The sequence below is a fragment of the Equus caballus genome, chromosome 1 (assembly GCF_041296265.1).
Source record: "Equus caballus isolate H_3958 breed thoroughbred chromosome 1, TB-T2T, whole genome shotgun sequence".
NCBI lineage: Eukaryota > Metazoa > Chordata > Mammalia > Perissodactyla > Equidae > Equus > Equus caballus.
Window position 1 is genome coordinate 187,271,630 of NC_091684.1, and position 18,598 is coordinate 187,290,227.

Below are 18,598 nucleotides of genomic sequence, written 5' to 3' on the forward strand. Positions count from 1 at the left end.
TTACACCTTTTTCTACAAGGGACTCGAGTATCCGCGGATTTTGGTATCCGCGGGGGTCCTGGAACCCATTCCCCGCAGATACCGAGGGACGACTGTAATTATTTCACCCATTTACAATAAAAATGCATCACAGTATGTAAAGGTAAATTTTAAACCAACTTGTAATTTATGTTTTAAAATACGTGCACATAACATCATCTCTTGGGTTAGTACCTCTCCAGCCACATTTAACAGTAATTATTTCCAAGACGAGTTTTGAGATTTTTTCCTAAAGTTTTTTCCCACGGCGTAACTCTCCGTAAATCACTGTGAGCCCATTCTACCGCGGGTGTGCATCCGTGTTACACCTGCGCTCGCTCTCCCCGCGCCTCGGTAGGGCGCCCGCGGCCCCAGGCGCGCCCGGCCCGCACCGGGAGCCCGCGGAGGCCGGGGGAGGCGGGAGTTCCGGGAGCTCGGAGGGGCTCGGGGAGGAAGAGGCTACAAGTGATAGCAAAGCTAAGGCTCACAGGAGCCGCACCGTTGTCCAGGAAGATAGCGGGTCAGGCACGAAGGGCTCCAAGTCGCCGGCCGTGGACTGCCTGCCTGCCTGCCTGCCTTCCAGCCTAGGAGCCGAGGAGGCCGGACCCGGGCGCCCGCGCGGCGCTTCCGCTGGGACACCCCGGGGCTCGCGCTCGGCGGGCCGGGCTGTCGGCCGGGCGCGGGAGGAATGGGAGGGAGACGGGAGCTGGGCTGGGAGCCCCGCCCTAGGGACGCGCTGGGGACCGCGACGGGGGAGCCCCCGGCCCCGGCGGGGCGGCCTTACCAGCGGAGCCGCCGGCCACGATCTGCCGAGACGCCTCGCTCGCGAAGCCGACGGCAGGCTTGGCTGACATCTTCGGCCGCCGGCGGGCGCGGAGCGGGCGGAGCGAGGCGGCCGAGCGCCGGGCCTGGAGGGCGGCCTGCAGAGCCCCTCCCGAGCGAGAGGGCCGGGCGGGCCGCGGGCGAGGGCGCGGGGGGCGGCGGCTCCCGGGGCTCCAGGAGGGCCCCCAGCGGAGGACCGGCTCGCCGAGGGGTGGCGGCCGGGCGGGTTTGGTCTCCTAGATTGGCGCCCGGCGCTCCCCTATCGGGAGCCTCCTGCCACTCGCCCGGCGGCCGCGCGGCGCGATAACGCGGGACTGAGTGCCGGCTGAGACCGGCGGGCCGCGCGACCCTTGCCCTTCCCGCAGGCCCGGGCCCGGGGCCGTTCCAAAGGGTCAGGCGGACACATTCCGCGGAGCTAGTCGGCCTGAAAACGTGGGCCGGTGCCACGAAGGCACAGCGAAGCCGACTGACGGTTACCTTCCAACTGAGCTAATGCGGTCCTCTCCCAAGGAAGGGAATCCATCTCCTACCTCATCAACTGCAAGTTTTATTTGCCGAAAGACCCCAAAAAAGGGAAGAGGCCTTATTACAAATAAGGCTCTTCGCTAGGCCAGGTCAGTAGTACCCAAAGTCTGATCTTGGAACCCAGCAGCGTCAGTGTCTGCGGGAGTTTGTAAGAAAGCGCCCCAGTCCCCTCCTGAATCGGGGTCTCCGGATAGGGCCCAGACACCTGCGCTTAGTAAGTTCTGAGTGATGGTTGTGAACGTTAAAGTTTGGGAACCACTGATCCAAATAATCAAGGAACATTACGGAACGACCAGTATATTCTCTCTATAAAACCTTTCATTATGCATACTAGCCCTTTAGGATAGTCGGCAAAACGGAAATATCTTTAAACCACAAGTTTCAAATGATATGTAGGAGAGAGACAAGATTGTGAAATTAAAAAAAAAAAAAAATACCTGGTACACCCCTAACAGGCAGGAGATGACAGAAGTAAAAGGGAGAATGAGAGGCTTAGAACCCCTATTGTCATATTAGTTCCTAAACACGGTGTTTCACACTAAATATATTCAGTTTGAACCATATAAAACTGTTTTTTTTAAAGATTGGTGCCTGAGCTAACTGTTGCCAATCTTTTTTTTTCCTGCTTTTTCTCCCCAAATCCCCCCAATACATAGTTGTATATTTTAGTTGTGGGTCCTTCTAGTTGTGGCATGTGGGACGCCGCCTCAGCGTGGCCTGATGAGCGGTGCCATGTCCACGCCCAGGATCCGAACCAGCGAAATCCTGGCGCTCCCCTCTCCACCCCCAAGTGGAGCTGGGGAACTTAACAACTTAACCACTCTCTACCAGGCGGCCCTAAAACTGCCATTTTTGAAGGCCAAAAACCGTTCAATGTAAGCAGTGTAATATGGTTCAACTTAATATATATGCTTTCCAATTAAATGTACTAAATACAATAATTGGTTTCATACTTTGTCTTTATTTCTTAGGCTGAGGTATTAAAAGCTATTAATAGTGATATTTGGCAAAATTATTTAAAGTGTTTAAGGAATTGGGGATACTTCCTGCTTATGGGATCAGAGATGCAAAAATAAAGTTTCTCAGTAAAGTTGGCCGTCAGCCAACCCAACTCCAACTCTTTTCTCTTCCTAGGTCCCTCCTGGAGCCCAGAGCTTTTGAGCAAAGTTTCAGTCTTTTACTAATTAAATATGAAGTCTTGAGTGCAATACAGAATCCCCTATTCATTTAACAAATATTCAGAACCTATTATATACTAAGCCCTAAAATCAAAATTTCAGAGCTCATAGAAAACACTTTCTTAATTTTCCAGTGAGGAAACTGAGTTTCCTAAGATCATACCACTAGTTAACAGTATGGCTGGGATTTGATTCCAGGATTCTACCTTCTAATAGCAATCGGAATGTGGATTTAAATATTAACCACAGGCCCAACTACATTCTGTCACACAGAAAGCTAAAATAATTAAACGCCCCCTAAAATTAATTTCATTTATTCATATTTAAGTAGAGAATTTTTTAAGTTAAAAAAATTGTCACAACTATTAAAGCCCAAGGCACACACTGAACCAAATTCTACATTCATCGAGAGCTTGCTAAGTGTCACGCTTTCTTAGACCTTGTCAATGTGATAGTTAAAATCCCTAGAGGAGTGTATCATCTAATGAGGAGAGTCTACCATCTTGCAATGTAAGTAAAATTTTGCCTTCCCTAGATTATTGCAGGAAATACAGCAAGACTCCCAGGTCAAGATTCAAAGACAGCCTTTTGACATCATCATTTCCATGGGTCCATTAATCTCTAACTGTCTTATCCTGAGGAGGTGGGTGCAGGTTTGTGGTCTCACTAAGACCTCAGTCTCTCAAGACCCCTATAGATTCAGTCAGAAGACTCTCCCAGACATCCTTCCAAATACTGTTAGAAAATTGCTAACACTTTTTAACTTCTCTGGACTAGAACAGATTTCTTCGAGTAAAAAAAGCAAGTTCTGATATCACATTTAATCCAGTCCTACGCCTGTAGAATAGTTGAGGAGATAGGACCTAGGTATAAAAACATTCTGGAGCTTGAGAGTCAGCCAGTGTCAACCCAGAGTCAAAAACCCACTATCCCATGAGCTCTGATTATGGAATATCTCTCTTATCTGCAGCCAATTTGCTGTGACCAGTATTGGCATGCTCAGAGGTTTAACACTGGGGGAAAAAATGGTAAAATTCACATTACCTACTATTTCAGATTCCCTAGACTTAGTCCATCACATTACTCTTTCTATTATTATTTTATATAATACTGTAATGTCCTGATATTACAGCAAAATTGCTAAAGCATCAAGCTTATATTTTTAAATTATTGACTTATTTAACTGATTTTGGTTCAGAACTACGTAAGTAAATTATTGATTTATCAATCACTTTGCAGAGTGGCTGGAAACTAAACCTTCAGGAACCTTAAAATGTTCACTGAACTTAAATATCTCACAATTTCTTCAATGTATTTTTGGAGTAAAGTTTTTCTATTGGGCCATTGGATCAGCTACTGTTCAAGACCAAAATAATAGTGGCTTAAATAAGATAGAAATATATTTCTCCCCCCTGCCATGTAATAATCCAGTTGTGAGCCATGAATAAGGCTCTAGCCAGCAGAGAGGGAGAAAGGTAAGAAGGGTAAAGAAAGCCCTGGAAATGACACAAATCTCATTGGTCAGAATTTGACCACAAGGGCTGTACCTAGGTAGAAGGGACTTTGGGAAAGGTAGTATTTTGCTGGGTGGCAATGTGCCCAGCCAAAAAAAAAAAAAAAAAAAAATCTCTATGGAAGAAGGGGAAAACATATTGGGAAACAACTAGCAGTGTCTGCCATGGTTTGGGGAAAAGTTTAGGAATGAAGAGCTATGCTTTAAAATGACAGCATGTGCTCATTTTGAAAGATTTTGTTTTCCTCAAGTCTACAGTTTATCCTCATCTGTGTCTAACTAGAAAATGCAGTATAATCCCATGGTACCCACTGTACTATGACGGGAACCACATTTTAAAATACCATTCACTGAAAGATACGTAACCATCGTAGGCCCAGAGGTTCTTTTCTTTAGATGTCAAAACACACTCTCTACACACACACAGACGTACCAATGCAGCATTTGGAGCCCATCCATGGAATAGGGTGGGAAGCTGAGAAGAGTGGTCGAGGGACACCAGATTATGATCTTGACCAAGAGAAGAGATCATAACTCTTGGACTATTCAAAAGGCCTATTACTTATAATATTCTTATGCAGACGTATTAGACATATTAAACAAATGCTTTTTCAAGTGTCGGACTCTTATGTGCTTTAAAAGCTATGGGCCTGTGTATTACTGCTCTAATATCTCTGTGGCTTAGAAATACCAAGGCATTATGTTATTATTTAGGACAGATCCTGGTTCTGGTACATTAGATTATACTATCACCTAATAGAGCATTTCTAAATTCCTAGGGACTTTACTGGGCAGCGTGAGCAAAATAATTACAGATGGTCTCAACTTACAACCGTTTGACTTATGAGTTTCTGATTTTACAATGGTGTGAAAGGGATATGTATTGAGTAGAAACCGCACTTTGGATTTTGAATTTTTACGTTTTCCCAAGCTAGTGATATGTGGTACGATGCTCTCTTGTGATGCGGGGCAGCAGAAGTGAGCTGCAGCTGCCAGTCAGCCCTGGGGTCAACAGAGCAAACAACCCATACCCTTACAACCGTTCTGTACCCATCCAACCATTCTTTTTTTCACTCTCAGTATAGTCTTCAATAAATTACTTGAGCTATTCAGCACTTTACTATAAAATAAGCTTTGTATTAGATGATTTTGTGCAATTGTAGGCTAAGGAAAGTGTCCTGAGCACATTTAAGGTAGGCTAGGCCAAGCTATGATGTTCAGTAGGCTAGGTGTATTAAATGCATTTTCGACTTAGCGATATTTTCAACTTATGATGGGTTTATCAGCACGTAACCCATTGTAAGATGAGGAAGATCTGTACTCAGAAAACTTTTTCAATATTTTATTGTGATATCATAGGAACAACACTTAGAGACATTTATGTGACAGAGTTCTGTTATTTGGGACATACCTGGGAATCGAGGAATTAAGGCCTCTGAGCAGTCAAGATGCAGAAATCCACACACTTTCCTCCTAGGAGCTTCCCAGGCCTTCACTTTGAACTAATTTTAGACCCATTTCTAAAAAGGTTGGTAGGGTGGATAACTAGCACCTTGGTTCACAGTGGATTGGAAAGAACGCATTAAAAGAGAATAGGGGAGGGGGAAATCAGGAAGCTTCTAGAAAAGTGAAGAGCAATCTGCAACCTTCAGGCCATATTAAGCCTTCCTAGCAAATTATAATAATTACAACATTCATTTAATGCTTACCTCATGCCAGGCTCCGGGCTAAGCATTTTGTAACCCATTATCTCATTCACAATATCCCTATTACAGAGAGATTCTTGTCCTCATCTTACAAATGGGGTAACTGGCACAGAGGTTAAGTAACTTGCCTGAAGTCACATTGAGTATTTGACTGAGGTATTATTTGAACCCAATTAAGTATAATTTAGGAGACTCTTTCTGAATCACCAGCTATGTTGTTTTTATGGTCTCACTTTAATTTCAGTTGTAGGATGTATCAGTACTTCATTCCTTTTTATGGCTGAATAATATTCCATTGTATGTTCCACAATTTGTTTATTCATTCACTTGCTGATAGACATTTGGATTGTTTCCACCTTTAGGCTATTACGAATCATGCTGCTATAAACATTTATGTACTAGTTTCCATGTGAACATATATTTTCATTTCTCTTGGGTATAGACATAGGAGTGGAATTACCAAGTCATGTAGTAATTCTAAGTTTAACTTTTTGAGGAACTATCAACTGTTTTCCACAGTGGCTGTACCATTTTACATTTCCACAGCAATGTGCAAGCCTTCCTACTCCTCCACATTCCTCCCAAAATGTGTTATTTTCCATTTTTTTTTATTAAAGCCATCCTAGTCGGTGTGAGGATGTGAAGTGGTATCACATTGTGGCTTTGATTTGCATTTCCTCAATGACCAATGAAGTTGGACATCTTTTCATGTGCTTGTTGGCCATTTGTATATATTCTTTGGAAAAATATCTATTCAAGTCCTTTGCTCATCTTTTAATTGGGCTGTTTGACTTTTTGTTATTGAGTTGTAAGATTCCTTTCTATATTCTGCATATTCAACTCTTATCAGTTATATGATTTGCAAATGTTTCTCCCATTCTGTGAGATGTCTTTACTTTCTTGATAATATCCTTTGACGCACAAAAATTTTTTATTTTGATGAAGTCTGATTCATCTATTTGTTCTTTTGTTGCTCATACTTTTGGTGTCAAACTAAGAATCCACTGCCAAATCCAATGTAATGAAGATTTACTCCTATATTTTCTTGTAATAGTTTTATAGTTTTAGCTCTTTATTTAGGTCATTGATCAATTTTGAGTTAATTTTTTTACACAGAGTGAAGTAGGCATACAAATTCATTCTTTTGCATATGGTTATCCAGATGTCCCAGCACCATTTGTTGAAGAGACTATTCTTTCCCCATTGAATGGTCTTGGCACCCTTGTCGAAAATCAATTGGCCGTGGATCTCTGGGTTTCTTTCTGTGTTCTCTATTTTTTCCATTGTCTTTATGTCTACACTTATGCCTGTACCTCACTACTTTGATTAATGTAGCTTCGTAGTAAGTTTTGAAATCAGAACACATGAATCCTCCAACTTTGTTTTTCTTTTACAAAATTGTCTTGGCTATTTGGGGCCCCTTGTAATTCCATATGAACTTGAGGATCAGCTTGTTGATTTATGCAAGAAGGGCCATTGGAATTTTTATAGGGATTGCACTTAATCTGTAGGTCACTTTGGAGAGTAGTGCCATGTTAACAATATTAAGTCTTCTAATCCATGAATAGGGGACACCTTTCCATTTACTTACGTCTTTAATTTCTTTTAGCATTGTTTTATAGTTTTTAATGTATAAATCTTTCACCTCCTTGGTTAAACTTATTTCTACATATTTTATTCTTTTGGATGTTTTAGTAAATGAATTGCTTTCTTAATTTCCTTTTCAGATTATTCATTGCTGGTGTATAGAAACACAATTGATTTTTGTATATTAATATTGTCAACTGCAACCCTGCTGAATTCATGTATTAATTTTTTGGTAGATTCTTTGGGGTTTTCTCCATATAGAATCATGTCATTGCAAATAGGGATAGTTTTACTTCTTCCCTTCCAATGTGGGGTCTTTTATTTCTTTTTGCATAATTGCTCTCTCTAGAACTTCCAGTACAATGCTGAGCAGCAGTGATGAAATCAGGCATCCTTGTCTTGCTCCTGACCTTAGGGGGAAAGCTTTCAGTCTCTCATTGTTGACTGTGATGTTACCTGTGGATTTTTCACAAATGCTTTTTATCATATTAAGGAAGTTCCCTTCTACTCCTATTTTGCTGAGTGTTTTAATCATGAAAGGAGGTTGAATTTTGTCAAAGGCTTTTTCCACATCTGAGATGACCATGTAGGTATTTTTCCTTTGTTATATAAATGATGTATTACTTGGATTGAGTCTCTTACTTTGAATCATCCTTGTATTCTTGGGATAAATCCCACTTGTTCGTGATATTTAATGCTTTTAATGTGCTTTTGAATTTCGTTTGCTAGTATACTGTTGAGGATTTTTGCATCATAAGGGATATTGGTCTGTAGTTTTCTTGTGATATCTTTGTCTGGCTTTAGTATCAGGGTAATGCTAGTCTCATAGAATGTATTAGGAAGTATTTCCTCCCTTTCTATTTTTTGAAAAAGTTTGAGTAGAATTATTGTTAATTCTTCTTTAAATGTTATAATTCACCAGTGAAGTCATTTGGTCCTGGAATTGGTTTTATTGGGATGTTTTTAATAACAAGTCAATCTCTTTACTAGTTATTGATCTGTTGAGATTTTCTATTTCTTCTAGAGTAATTTTTGGTAATGTGTGTGTTTCTAGGAATTTGTCCATTTCATCTAAATTATTTAATTTGTTCACACATGCCTGTTCATAAGATTCTCTTAAAATTCTCTTAATTCCTGTAAGGTTGGTAGTAATGTCCCCACTTTCATTTCAGATTTTATTTACATCTCTTTTTTCTTAGTCAATCTCGCTAAAGTTTTGGGAAATTTTTTTAAGGTATGCTTTTTGGTGAGGAAGATTGGCCCTGAGCTAACAACTGTTGCCAATCTTCCTCTTTTTTTCCTCCCCAAAGTCCCAGTTCATGGTTGTATATCCTAGTTTAAGTCCTTCTAGTTCTTCTATGTGGGATGAGGCCACAGCATGGCTCGATGAGCGATGTGTAGGTCCACACCCAGGATCTGAACTGACAAACCCTGGGCTACCGAAGGGGGGCACATGAACTTAACCACTACAAGTCAGGGCCAGCCCCAGGAATTTTTTAATATATTCAAAAAAACCAGCTTTTGATTTAGTTGATAGTATTTTTTTTCCTATTGTTCACTTCATTGATCTCTGCTGTAATATTTATTATTTCCTTCTTCTGCTGGTTTTTGGTTTAGATTGCTCTCCTTTTTCAGGTTCCTTAAGATGTAAAGTTAAGTTGCTGATTTGAGATTTCTTTTTTAATAAAGTCATCTACAGCTACGAATTTCCCTCTTAGCACTGATCTTGACGCATCTCATAACTTTTGGTATGTTGTGCTTTCATTTTCATCTTTCTCAAGGTATTGTTATGGATTGAGCTGTGTCCCCCCAAAAAAGACATGTTTGAGTCCTAGCCCCCAGTATCTCAGAATATGACCTTATTTTGAAATAGGGTCTTTTACAAAGTAATCAAATTAAAATGAGGTCATTAGGGTGACCCTAATCCAACATGATTGTATCCTTATAAAAAAGGGAAAATTTGGACACAGAGACAGACATTCACAGTGGGAAGACTATGTGAAGAGACACAGAAAATGCTACTTGATTACTGTTGTCTTGTAGTATGTTTTGAAATCAGGAACTGTGAGGCCTCCACTCTATTCTTCTTTCTCAAGATTGCTTTGGCTATTTGGGGTCTTCTGTGGTTCCATATGAATTTTAGTACTTTTTTTTCTATTTCTGAAAGAAATGCCATTGGGATTTTGAAAGGAGTTGCATTGAGTCTGTAGATTACTTTGGGTAGTATGGACATTGTAACAATACTGTCTTCCAATTCACAAACATGAGATGTCCTTCCATTTATTTGTATCTTCTTTGATTTCTTTTATCGACGTTTTATAGTTTTCAGTGTACAGGTCTTTTACCTCCTAAGTTTGTTGCTAAATATTTTATCCTTTTTGATGCTATAATAAATGGGATGGTTTTCTTAATTTCCTTTTTGGCTTGGTCATTGTTACTGTATACAAACACAGTTGATTTCTGTGTTGACTTTGTTTCCTGAAACTTTGCTTTAGTTGTTTATTAGTTGTAATAGTTTTATTGTGGGATCTTTAGAATTTTCTACATATAAGATAATGCCATCAGTGAACAGGGATAATTCTACTTTGTTTGCAATTTGGATACCTTTATTAGTTTTTCATGTCTGATTGGTCTGGCTAGGATTCCCAGTACTATGTCAAACAGAAATGAGAGAGGGCATCCTTGCCTTGTTCCTGATCTTAGAAGAAAAGCTTTCAGTCTTTTGTAACTGAGTATCATGTTTACTGTGGGCTTTTCATATGAGGTTTTATTATGTTAAGATAGTTTACGTCTATTCTTAGTTTGTTGAGTGTTGGGTTTTGTTTTGTTTTTGTTTTTGTTTTTTTCCAATCATGAAAGAGTGTTTTTGTCAAATGCTTTCTCTCTATCAGTGGAGATGATCATGTGGTTTTTGTCCATTGGTTTGTTAATGTGGTGTGTTATATCAGTTGATTTTCATATGTTGAACAATCCTTCCATTCCAGGTAAAAACTCCACTTGGTCATGGTTTATAATCATTTTAATATGTTGTTGAATTCAATTTGCTAGTATTCTGTTGAGGATTTTTTTCATCAATATTCATCAGGGATATTAGTCTGTAGCATTCATTTTGTGTCTTTGTCTGGTTTTGGGATCAGAGTATGCTGGCCTCATTGAATAAGTTTGAAAATGGTCTTTCCTCTTCAATTCTTTGGAAGAGTTTGAGGAGGATTGATGTTATTTAAATATCTAGTTGAATCTTCCAATGAAGCCATCTGGACCTGGACTTCTCTTTGTTGGGAAGTTTTTGTTTGTTTGTTTATTTTTTTACTGAGGAAGATTTGCCCTGAGCTAACATCTGTTGCTAATCTTCTTCTTTTTGCTTGAGGAAGATTCACACTAAGCTATCATCTGTGCCAATCTTCCTCTATTTTGTATGTGGGTAACTGCCACAGCATGGCCACCAAGGCGTAGTATAGATCTATGCTCAGAAAGCAAACCCAGGCCACCAAAGCAGAGCATGCCAAACTTAACCACTAGGCCATGGGGCCAGCCCCTGTTGGGAGGTTTTTGATTATGGCTTCAATCGCCTTTCTAGTTATAGGTCTGTCCTATAGAGATTTTTTATTTCTTCATGATTCAATCTTGGTAGGTTGTATGTTTCTAGGAATTTATCAGTTTCTTCCAGGTTATCCAATTTGTTGGCACATAATTGCTCATAATAGTCTCTTATGATCCTTTTTAATTCTGTGACATCAGTGGTAATGTATCCTCTTTTATTTCCAATTTTAATTATTTGAGTCTTCTTTTTTTTCTTAGTCTAGCTAAGGCTCTGTCAATTTTGTTGATCTTTTAAAAAAACAATTTTTGATTTCACTGATTTTTTTCCCGTTGTTTTCCTCTTCTCTATGTCTTTTATCTCTGCTCTAATCTTTATTATTTCCTCCCTTCTTCTAACTGTGGGTTTAATTTGTTCTTTTCCTAGTTCCCTGAGATGCAAAGTTAGGTTATTGACTTGAAGTCTTTCTTCCTTTTAACATAAGTTTTACTGCCATAAATTCCCCCCTTAGTATTCCTTTTGCTGCATCACATATTTATGATATGTTGTGTTTTTATTTTCATTTGTCTCCAGATATGTTCTAAATTCACTTGTGATTTGTTCTTTGATCTATTGGTTGTTTAAGAACGAGTTGTTTAATTTCCATATATTTGTGGATTTTCCTATTTTCCTTCTGCTATTGATTTCTAGTTTCATTTCATTGTGGTCAGAGAAGATACTTTATTTCAATCTTTTTAAATTTGTTCACCCTTGTTTTGAGGCCCAACATATCTTGGAGAATGTTCCATGTATGCTTGAGAAGAATGTGTATTCTGCTACTATTGGGTTTAGCGTTCTTTTTATGTCTGTTAGGTCAAATTGATCTATAGTGTTGTTCTTTTGTTTCTTTATTGATCCTCTCTTGTTCTATCCATAATTGAAAGTTGGATATTAAAGTCTCCTATTATTGTATCACAATCTATTTCTTCCTTAGTTCTGTCAATGTTTGCTTCATATATCTTTGGTAGTTTTAATGCTAGGTTCATCATATTTATAATTGTTATATCTTGCTGGTAAATTGAGCCTTTTATCATTATATAAAGTCCTTCTTTGTCTCTTGTGACAGAGTTTGTCTTAAAGTCTCTTTTATTTGATGTAAGTATGGCTATCCGCTCTCTTTAGGTTCCTGTTTGCATAGAATATCTTTTCCCATCCTTTCACTTTTAACCTATGTGTTTCCTTAAATCTAAAGTGAGTCTTTTGTAGGCAGCATATAGCTGGACCTTGTTTTCTCATCCATTCAGCCAATCCATGTATTCCAATTGGGGAATTTAATGCATTCACACTTAAAGTAATTACTGGTAGGGAAGGACTTACTATTGCCATTTTGTTAATTGCTTCCTATATATCTTGTAGCTTTTTTCCCCATCCTTTCCTTTGTTGTTGTCATTTTTTGTGTTTCACTGATTTTTATAGTGACATGTTTTGATTCCCTTCTCATTTCCTATTGTGTATTCTCTATATATTTTCTTTGTGGTTACTATTGCAATTACATAAAGTATCTTAAAGCTATAATAATCTATTTTAACCTGTTAACAACTTAAGTTCAATCACATATGAAAACTCTATTCCTTTACATCTCTGTCCACCCTTTATGCTACTGATGACACAAATTACTTCTTGTACTGCATATCCATTAACATAGATTTGTAATTAATGTTTATGCTTGTGTTTTTTTAAATTCTATACCACATTTGAAACTAATTTACGCACCTACATTACAATAGTACAGGATTCTGTATTTGTCTACATATTTACTTTTACCAGGGAACTTTATATTTTCATAGGGTTTTATGTTCCTGTTTATCATACTTTCTCTTCAACTTGATGAGTTCCTGCTAGCATTTCTTGTAGGACAAGTCTAGTGGTGATGAAATACTTCAGCTTTTTATTTACCTGGGAAAGTCTTAATTTCTCCTTTCTTACTGAAGGACAGTTTTACAGAATATAGTGCTCTTAATCAGCAGTTTTTTCTTTCACTACTTTGAATATCATTCCACTCCCTTGTAGCCTGCAAGGTTTCAGTTGAGAAATCTGGTGATAATCTAATAGGAGCTCCTTTGTACATGACAAGTTGCTTTTGTCTTGCTGCTTTCAAGATTCTCTCTTTCTGACTTTGATAGTTTGATTATGATGCATCTTGGTGTAGGGCTCTACATTTATTCTAGGTGAGTTCTTTGAGCCTCTTGAATTTGTATGTCCACTTCTCTTCTTGGATTTGGTGAGTGTGCAGTCATTATTTCTTGAAATAGGCTCTCTGCCCCTCTCTCTTTTTCTTCTCCTTCTTGGACTCTCATAACCTGTATGTTGTTCCATGTGATGTCCCTTAGCCTCTTCATTTTTTCTTTTCATTCTTTTTTCTTTTTGCTCCTCTGCCTCAGTAATTTTGAAAGTCCGGTCTTCAAGTTTACTGATTCTTTCTTCTCTCTGGTCAAGTCTGATGTTTAGTTCCTCTAGTGAATTTTTCAATTCAGTTATTGTATTCTTCAGTTTCAGGATTTCTGTTTGGGTCTTCTTCATAGTTTTTATCTCTTTGCTAATGTTGCCATTTGTTAACGCATTGTTTCCCTGATTTTGTTAGTTGTTTATCTGTGTTCTCTTTTAATTCATTGAGCATCCATATGATGGTTATTTTGAATTCTTTGGTAATTCATATATCTCCATTTCTTTAGGGTAGGTATCAGGGGACTTAATATGTTCTCTTCAATGGGCCAGGTTTCCCTCTTTCTTTGTATGTCTTATCTTCTGTTGGGACTTCAGCATTTGAAAAATCAGCTACCTCTCCCACTTTTTGTGGTCTGGTTTTGTATAGTGAGGACTTTCTCCAATGAGTCCAGCTAAAGATTCTGAACACCTCTTAAGCCTTATCTAGAGATGTGACCTCTTTGGGCTTGTGCCTGTAATCTAACAAGTGAACAGGCTTGCCAGTTTCTACCCAGGATCTCCCCCTGGCATCTGTAGGCAACGCTGCGGCTGCTGTGGTCCTGTAGTAAGTAGTGTCCTGTCATGGTCCCACAGGACATCCTGCAGTGGTACTGGACCCCCACCTTGTTGTCTGTGGGTAGTGTGGACTCTGGTGCACATTGATCGCCTTTGTTCTCAGCAGCAAAGGGGCCACCTGTTCCCATCAGTGCTTAGATTCAGGGAAGACAGAAACCAGTCCCTCAGGAAAACCCCTGAAAAGTCAGAACATTGGACACATATTCCACTTCTTTCTCTTCCCAGGGAGAAGTTGGGATTTGAGGGTTTCCTCCTAATCACATCATGCTGGGGAGTGGGTCACTTGCAAGCGAGTGCCTTGAATTTTCCTACTGGGCTTTGAGGCAGCTGGTTTCACACTCGGCTTGGGTACAAGTGCAAGTAAGTAGTACAAGAACTATTTAACTGGTTTCCGGATTTCTCACAAAAACAATTGGTCCATATATTGTTGTTAAATTTGTGTCTCCATGGGAGAAGGAGGGTACAGGGCTGCCTATTCTGCCATCTTGCTGATGTCACTCTGGATTGGAATCCTGTTAAATGAATTTATATTTGTTTTATTGTGTAGATTATGGTCTGCCTTGGTAAGTACTCCATGCAGATATGAAAAGAATTTGTATTCTGTTCTTGATAGGTGGAGTGTTCTATAAATGTCAATTAGGTAATTCAGTCGATACTGTTGTTCAACTCTTATATATCCCTACTAATTTTCTGTTTGCTTGTTCCATCAATCATTGAGTTGAGTTTGAAATCTCTGACTATACTTTTATATTAATTGTGGATTTATCTCTGCAATTGTAACACATTTTGCTTTACGTATTTTGAAGTTCTGCTATTAGATGCATAAGAAAGAGAATAGTGGAGGACAGAGGAATGGACACTGAGATCAGGAGAGAAATGAGCTTGATTTTTAAGAAAATTACATATATGATAACTGAAAATGAATCATGAAAGTATACAGATTGAGAAGGAAGAAATAAAATGTATTTGTCCACAGATCACGATTGTTTATAAAGAAAATCCAAAAAAAAAAAATCAACAAGAAAACCTCCTCCTGGAATTAATAAGTGATTATAGCAAAGTTGCAGGAGACAAGGTTAATGTACAAAGTCAACTGCTTCCCTATATACCAGCAATGAACCACTGGAATCTGAAATTAAAAATACAATACCATTTACATTAGACCCGTGCCCCCAAAATACTTAGGTATAACTCTAACTAAATATGGACAAGAGCTATATGAGGAAAACTACAAAACTCTGATGAAAAATATCAAAGAAGATGTAAATAAATGGAGAGATATTGCATGTATATGGAAAAGAAGCCTCAATATTGTCAAGATATCAATTCTTCCCAACTTGATCTATAGATTCAATGCACTCCCAATCAAAATCAAAGCAAGGTTTTATTTTGATGATATTGATATACTGATTCTAAAGTTTATACGGAGAGGCAAAAGACCAAATAGCCAACACAATGTTGAAGGAGAAGAACAAAGTCAGAGGACTGACACTACCCAACTTTAAGACTTATTATAAAGCTATAATAATCAAGACAGTGTGGTACTGGTGAAAGGAGAGCTAAACAGAATAAAAGCCCAGATACAGACCCCACACAAATATAGTCAAGTGATCTTTGACAAAGGAGCAAAGGCAATTCAATGGAGAAAGGACAGTCTTTTCATCAGATGGTGCTATAATAACTGGACATCCACGTGCAAAAAATAAATCTAGGCACTTACTGTATACCTTACACAAAAATTAACTCAAAATGGATCACAGACCTAACCGTAAAATGCAGCAAGATTAATCTGCTATAAAATAACATAGGGGAAAATCTAGGTGACTCTAGATTTGGTGATGACTTTTTAGATGCATCAAAAGTACTATCCATGAAGGAAACAATTGCGAAGTTCGACTTGATTAATACTAAAAATTTCTGCTCTTTTAAAGACACTATTAAGAAAATGAAAAGACTAGCCACAGACTTGGAGACAATAACTGCAAAACACATATCCAATAAAGGATATGTATCCCCAAAATACCAAGAAATCTTAAAACTCAATAATAAGAACACAAACAACCCAATTATGGACCAAAAGTAAAAAATAGGCAAAGATCTGAACAGACGTCATATCAATGAAGATATACAGAGACAAATAAGCATATGAAAAGATGCTCAACATCATATATCACCAGGGAATTGCAAATTAAAACAAGACACCCCTTAGAATAAAAATCTCTGTTTATATATAGATCTCGTTGTTTCTGTTTCTCTGGAGAACCCCAACTAATACACATGGCATTCTCAGCTACTTATATGCATAACTTTTCTTCATTACTTTATTTCTAGAACTAATTGGAGCGGCAGGCACACTGTGCGAGGCTAACACTATATGTAGACATGAGAGTATTCACCATCTTACATTCTTTTGCTCCCTGTAATGAAAAGGGGTTCATTTTCTTTTCCCTCTCATTCTTTATCCGTATTTCTGTCAAAGCCCAACTTATATGAGGGATGAGGGCATAGACAACATTTTTGATAATTCGCTTAAGAGGAAAGAAAGCTCTAACCCGTCTCTTTCACTTCTTGTAGACTAGCAACTGTTAGCAGGACAGAGAAGGAAGAAATGTGTATGTGAGCGATGGTGGTGGTGGATGGGGGCTGGAAAAAAATCAGCTGTTGTGGTCTGAAAATTTCTGGTAAAGGGCATTAAAGAAATACTTCAGGAAAGGTGGAAGAAGGACCAGGGAGAAAAAGCCTAATGTTTGAGCTTGTTGAGTAAAAAAGGTGGAAGAAAAAAAACAGGTTACTGAAAGGAAAGAAAACACAGGTTTTCTCTTTACCCTGGAGACTCTCAGCACCCAGATAATGAGCTTTAAACAACTAGAGTTAATGTATGTCTATCCACAGGAAAATAGTATAATGACTTTCTCCAAATTTAACCTATGAATTTATTATTTGGTTTGAATTATCTCAATGTAGTGGTCACCATCCCCCCTTATGTCCTGCTATTCTTCGATAAGAAAAGCAATTTTCCCTCCTTTCTTTTACACAGAATTTGAGTTGGCTCTAAACCTTTCCAAAATCATTCTTCCTGATTGGATTGCCCTTCCCCTACTCTGACAAAACTATTCCACTCTTCTTTTTGTCTCATATATTTTTATGGTACCTCCTGTCCATAAATATCTGCTTCAGATCTTGACTGAAGAAAAAATGCACTTCAAAGCTGAATCTGTAACAAACCTCTTCAGAGCGCTGCCCGTTTACAGTATAATAACTAATTTTGTGACTATTATAATCTATTTTGTTCCAACTAACATCCAATTTTTTCACGTCTTTTTTTTTTTCACTCTCCTTTTTTTCACTTACTAAATGTAAGTTCATTAACTTTAACCATCAACTTGGGGAACTGTCAACAGTTCATATTATGCCTAATCTCTGGGAACGTGCAAAAAAACCGTTATTATTGCTTATTATCCAACACCCAGAACAGTACCTGGCACATAGCATGTGCTCAATAAATATTCGGTGTCTGAAGGAGTTAACGTGACATTTATAAAAGCAATACTGATCTGTGGAACAAGGACATCACAGTTAACTATGCCAGTCCTTTCTTGTTTCAACACGGAGGCCACGAATTGAGGACTTAATTTTTTTTTTTGTTTAATTCTGGAACGTTCAACATTGTGTCTTAAAGAATCCATATAGTAAAGATCCCGATCTCTTCCTAGTACTTAAGTCAAAAAGGTCACCGCCTCCAAGTTTCAGTCTGAAACTCTCGCTCTTGGGCCAGAAGCTAGGCATTGCTTTCTGTTCATCCAGCTGGAGCGCAACGTCAGCCCTTCCCGTGCAACCATCACTTCGCAACACGCCCCGCTGTCCTCTCCCCCGGGTCGCATCCCCGCTCTGCCTCTCACCCCAAACCACACAACACAGGAAACCACCATTCCGCCAGCTCCGCGGGGACTCGACGACGCTAACCCTGAGCCACAAGACGCGTTCCTAACCGCGCGTTTTCCCTCCTCTAAGCAGACTGGGTCTCGTCCAGACCGTATTTTGCTCTCGGAGCACGCGCCCTTCCTCTCGGCTGAGCGCTCCGCCCTGCCAGAGCCGCCCCGTTAGTCAAGGACCGCCTTCCTTCTTCTCCAAACTCCTGCGACGACTTCCAACTCGCTCGCTCGCCCCAGACCCCGCCCCGCGGCCCGAGCGGCGCGGCAGGCGCATGCCCCGTGCGCGCCGCCTGCCCCGTGCCGCGCCCGCCCCGCCTCCGCTCCCCGTGGGCCCCGTGCGCCGCGTGCGGCTGGCTCCCGCCCCGCCGCGCACGCCTGCTCGTTTGCGGACGCGCGCACCTGGCGGGGTGAGCCCGGGCCCCGGAGGCCCCGAGCGAGCGGCGATTGGCTGACGCGGTGGCTGCGCGTGGGGCCTGAGAAACTCGGGGCGAGCGCGCAGAGTCGGGTCCCGGGGCGGGGCCGGCGCATCGCAGGTAAACGGGTGGGTGGGAGGCTCGGGCGCCCGCGGAAAAGCGGCGGTGGGCTTACCCCGGCCCGGAGTTTCCGGCCGCAGCCTCCCAGGAGAGGGAGGAGGAGAAGGAGCTGGAGCAGGGCCGCGCGGACTCTGCGCCCCGGGAATACTGGCCCCGCGCGGCCGGGAGTGATGGGGCGCGGTCGAAGGTCAGCGTCGTGGGGTTGTC

At 40.2% G+C, this 18,598-nt stretch overlaps 2 protein-coding genes across 28 annotated transcripts in view; one reads left to right on the forward strand and one right to left on the reverse strand.

Moving 5' to 3' along the window:
• The window catches only part of SLC25A21 (solute carrier family 25 member 21), a 438,774-nt gene extending 437,461 nt beyond the window's left edge, over positions 1-1,313 (reverse strand). Inside the window, exon 1 of the mRNA XM_014734192.3 lies at positions 803-1,313. The gene's annotated coding sequence lies outside the window, so the exon portion shown is untranslated. The remainder of the gene's footprint in view (positions 1-802) is intronic.
• A 16,780-nt stretch (positions 1,314-18,093) lies between these two features.
• Positions 18,094-18,598, forward strand: part of MIPOL1 (mirror-image polydactyly 1) — a 302,394-nt gene continuing 301,889 nt past the window's right edge. For 7 of the 27 annotated variants that reach the window (XM_070274363.1, XM_070274341.1, XM_070274307.1 and 4 more), the window contains exon 1: positions 18,140-18,578. The gene's annotated coding sequence lies outside the window, so the exon portion shown is untranslated. Of the gene's footprint in view, positions 18,579-18,598 lie in introns of all 27 variants that reach the window. The other 20 variants (XM_070274255.1, XM_070274237.1, XM_070274263.1 and 17 more) reach the window with 11 other exon arrangements.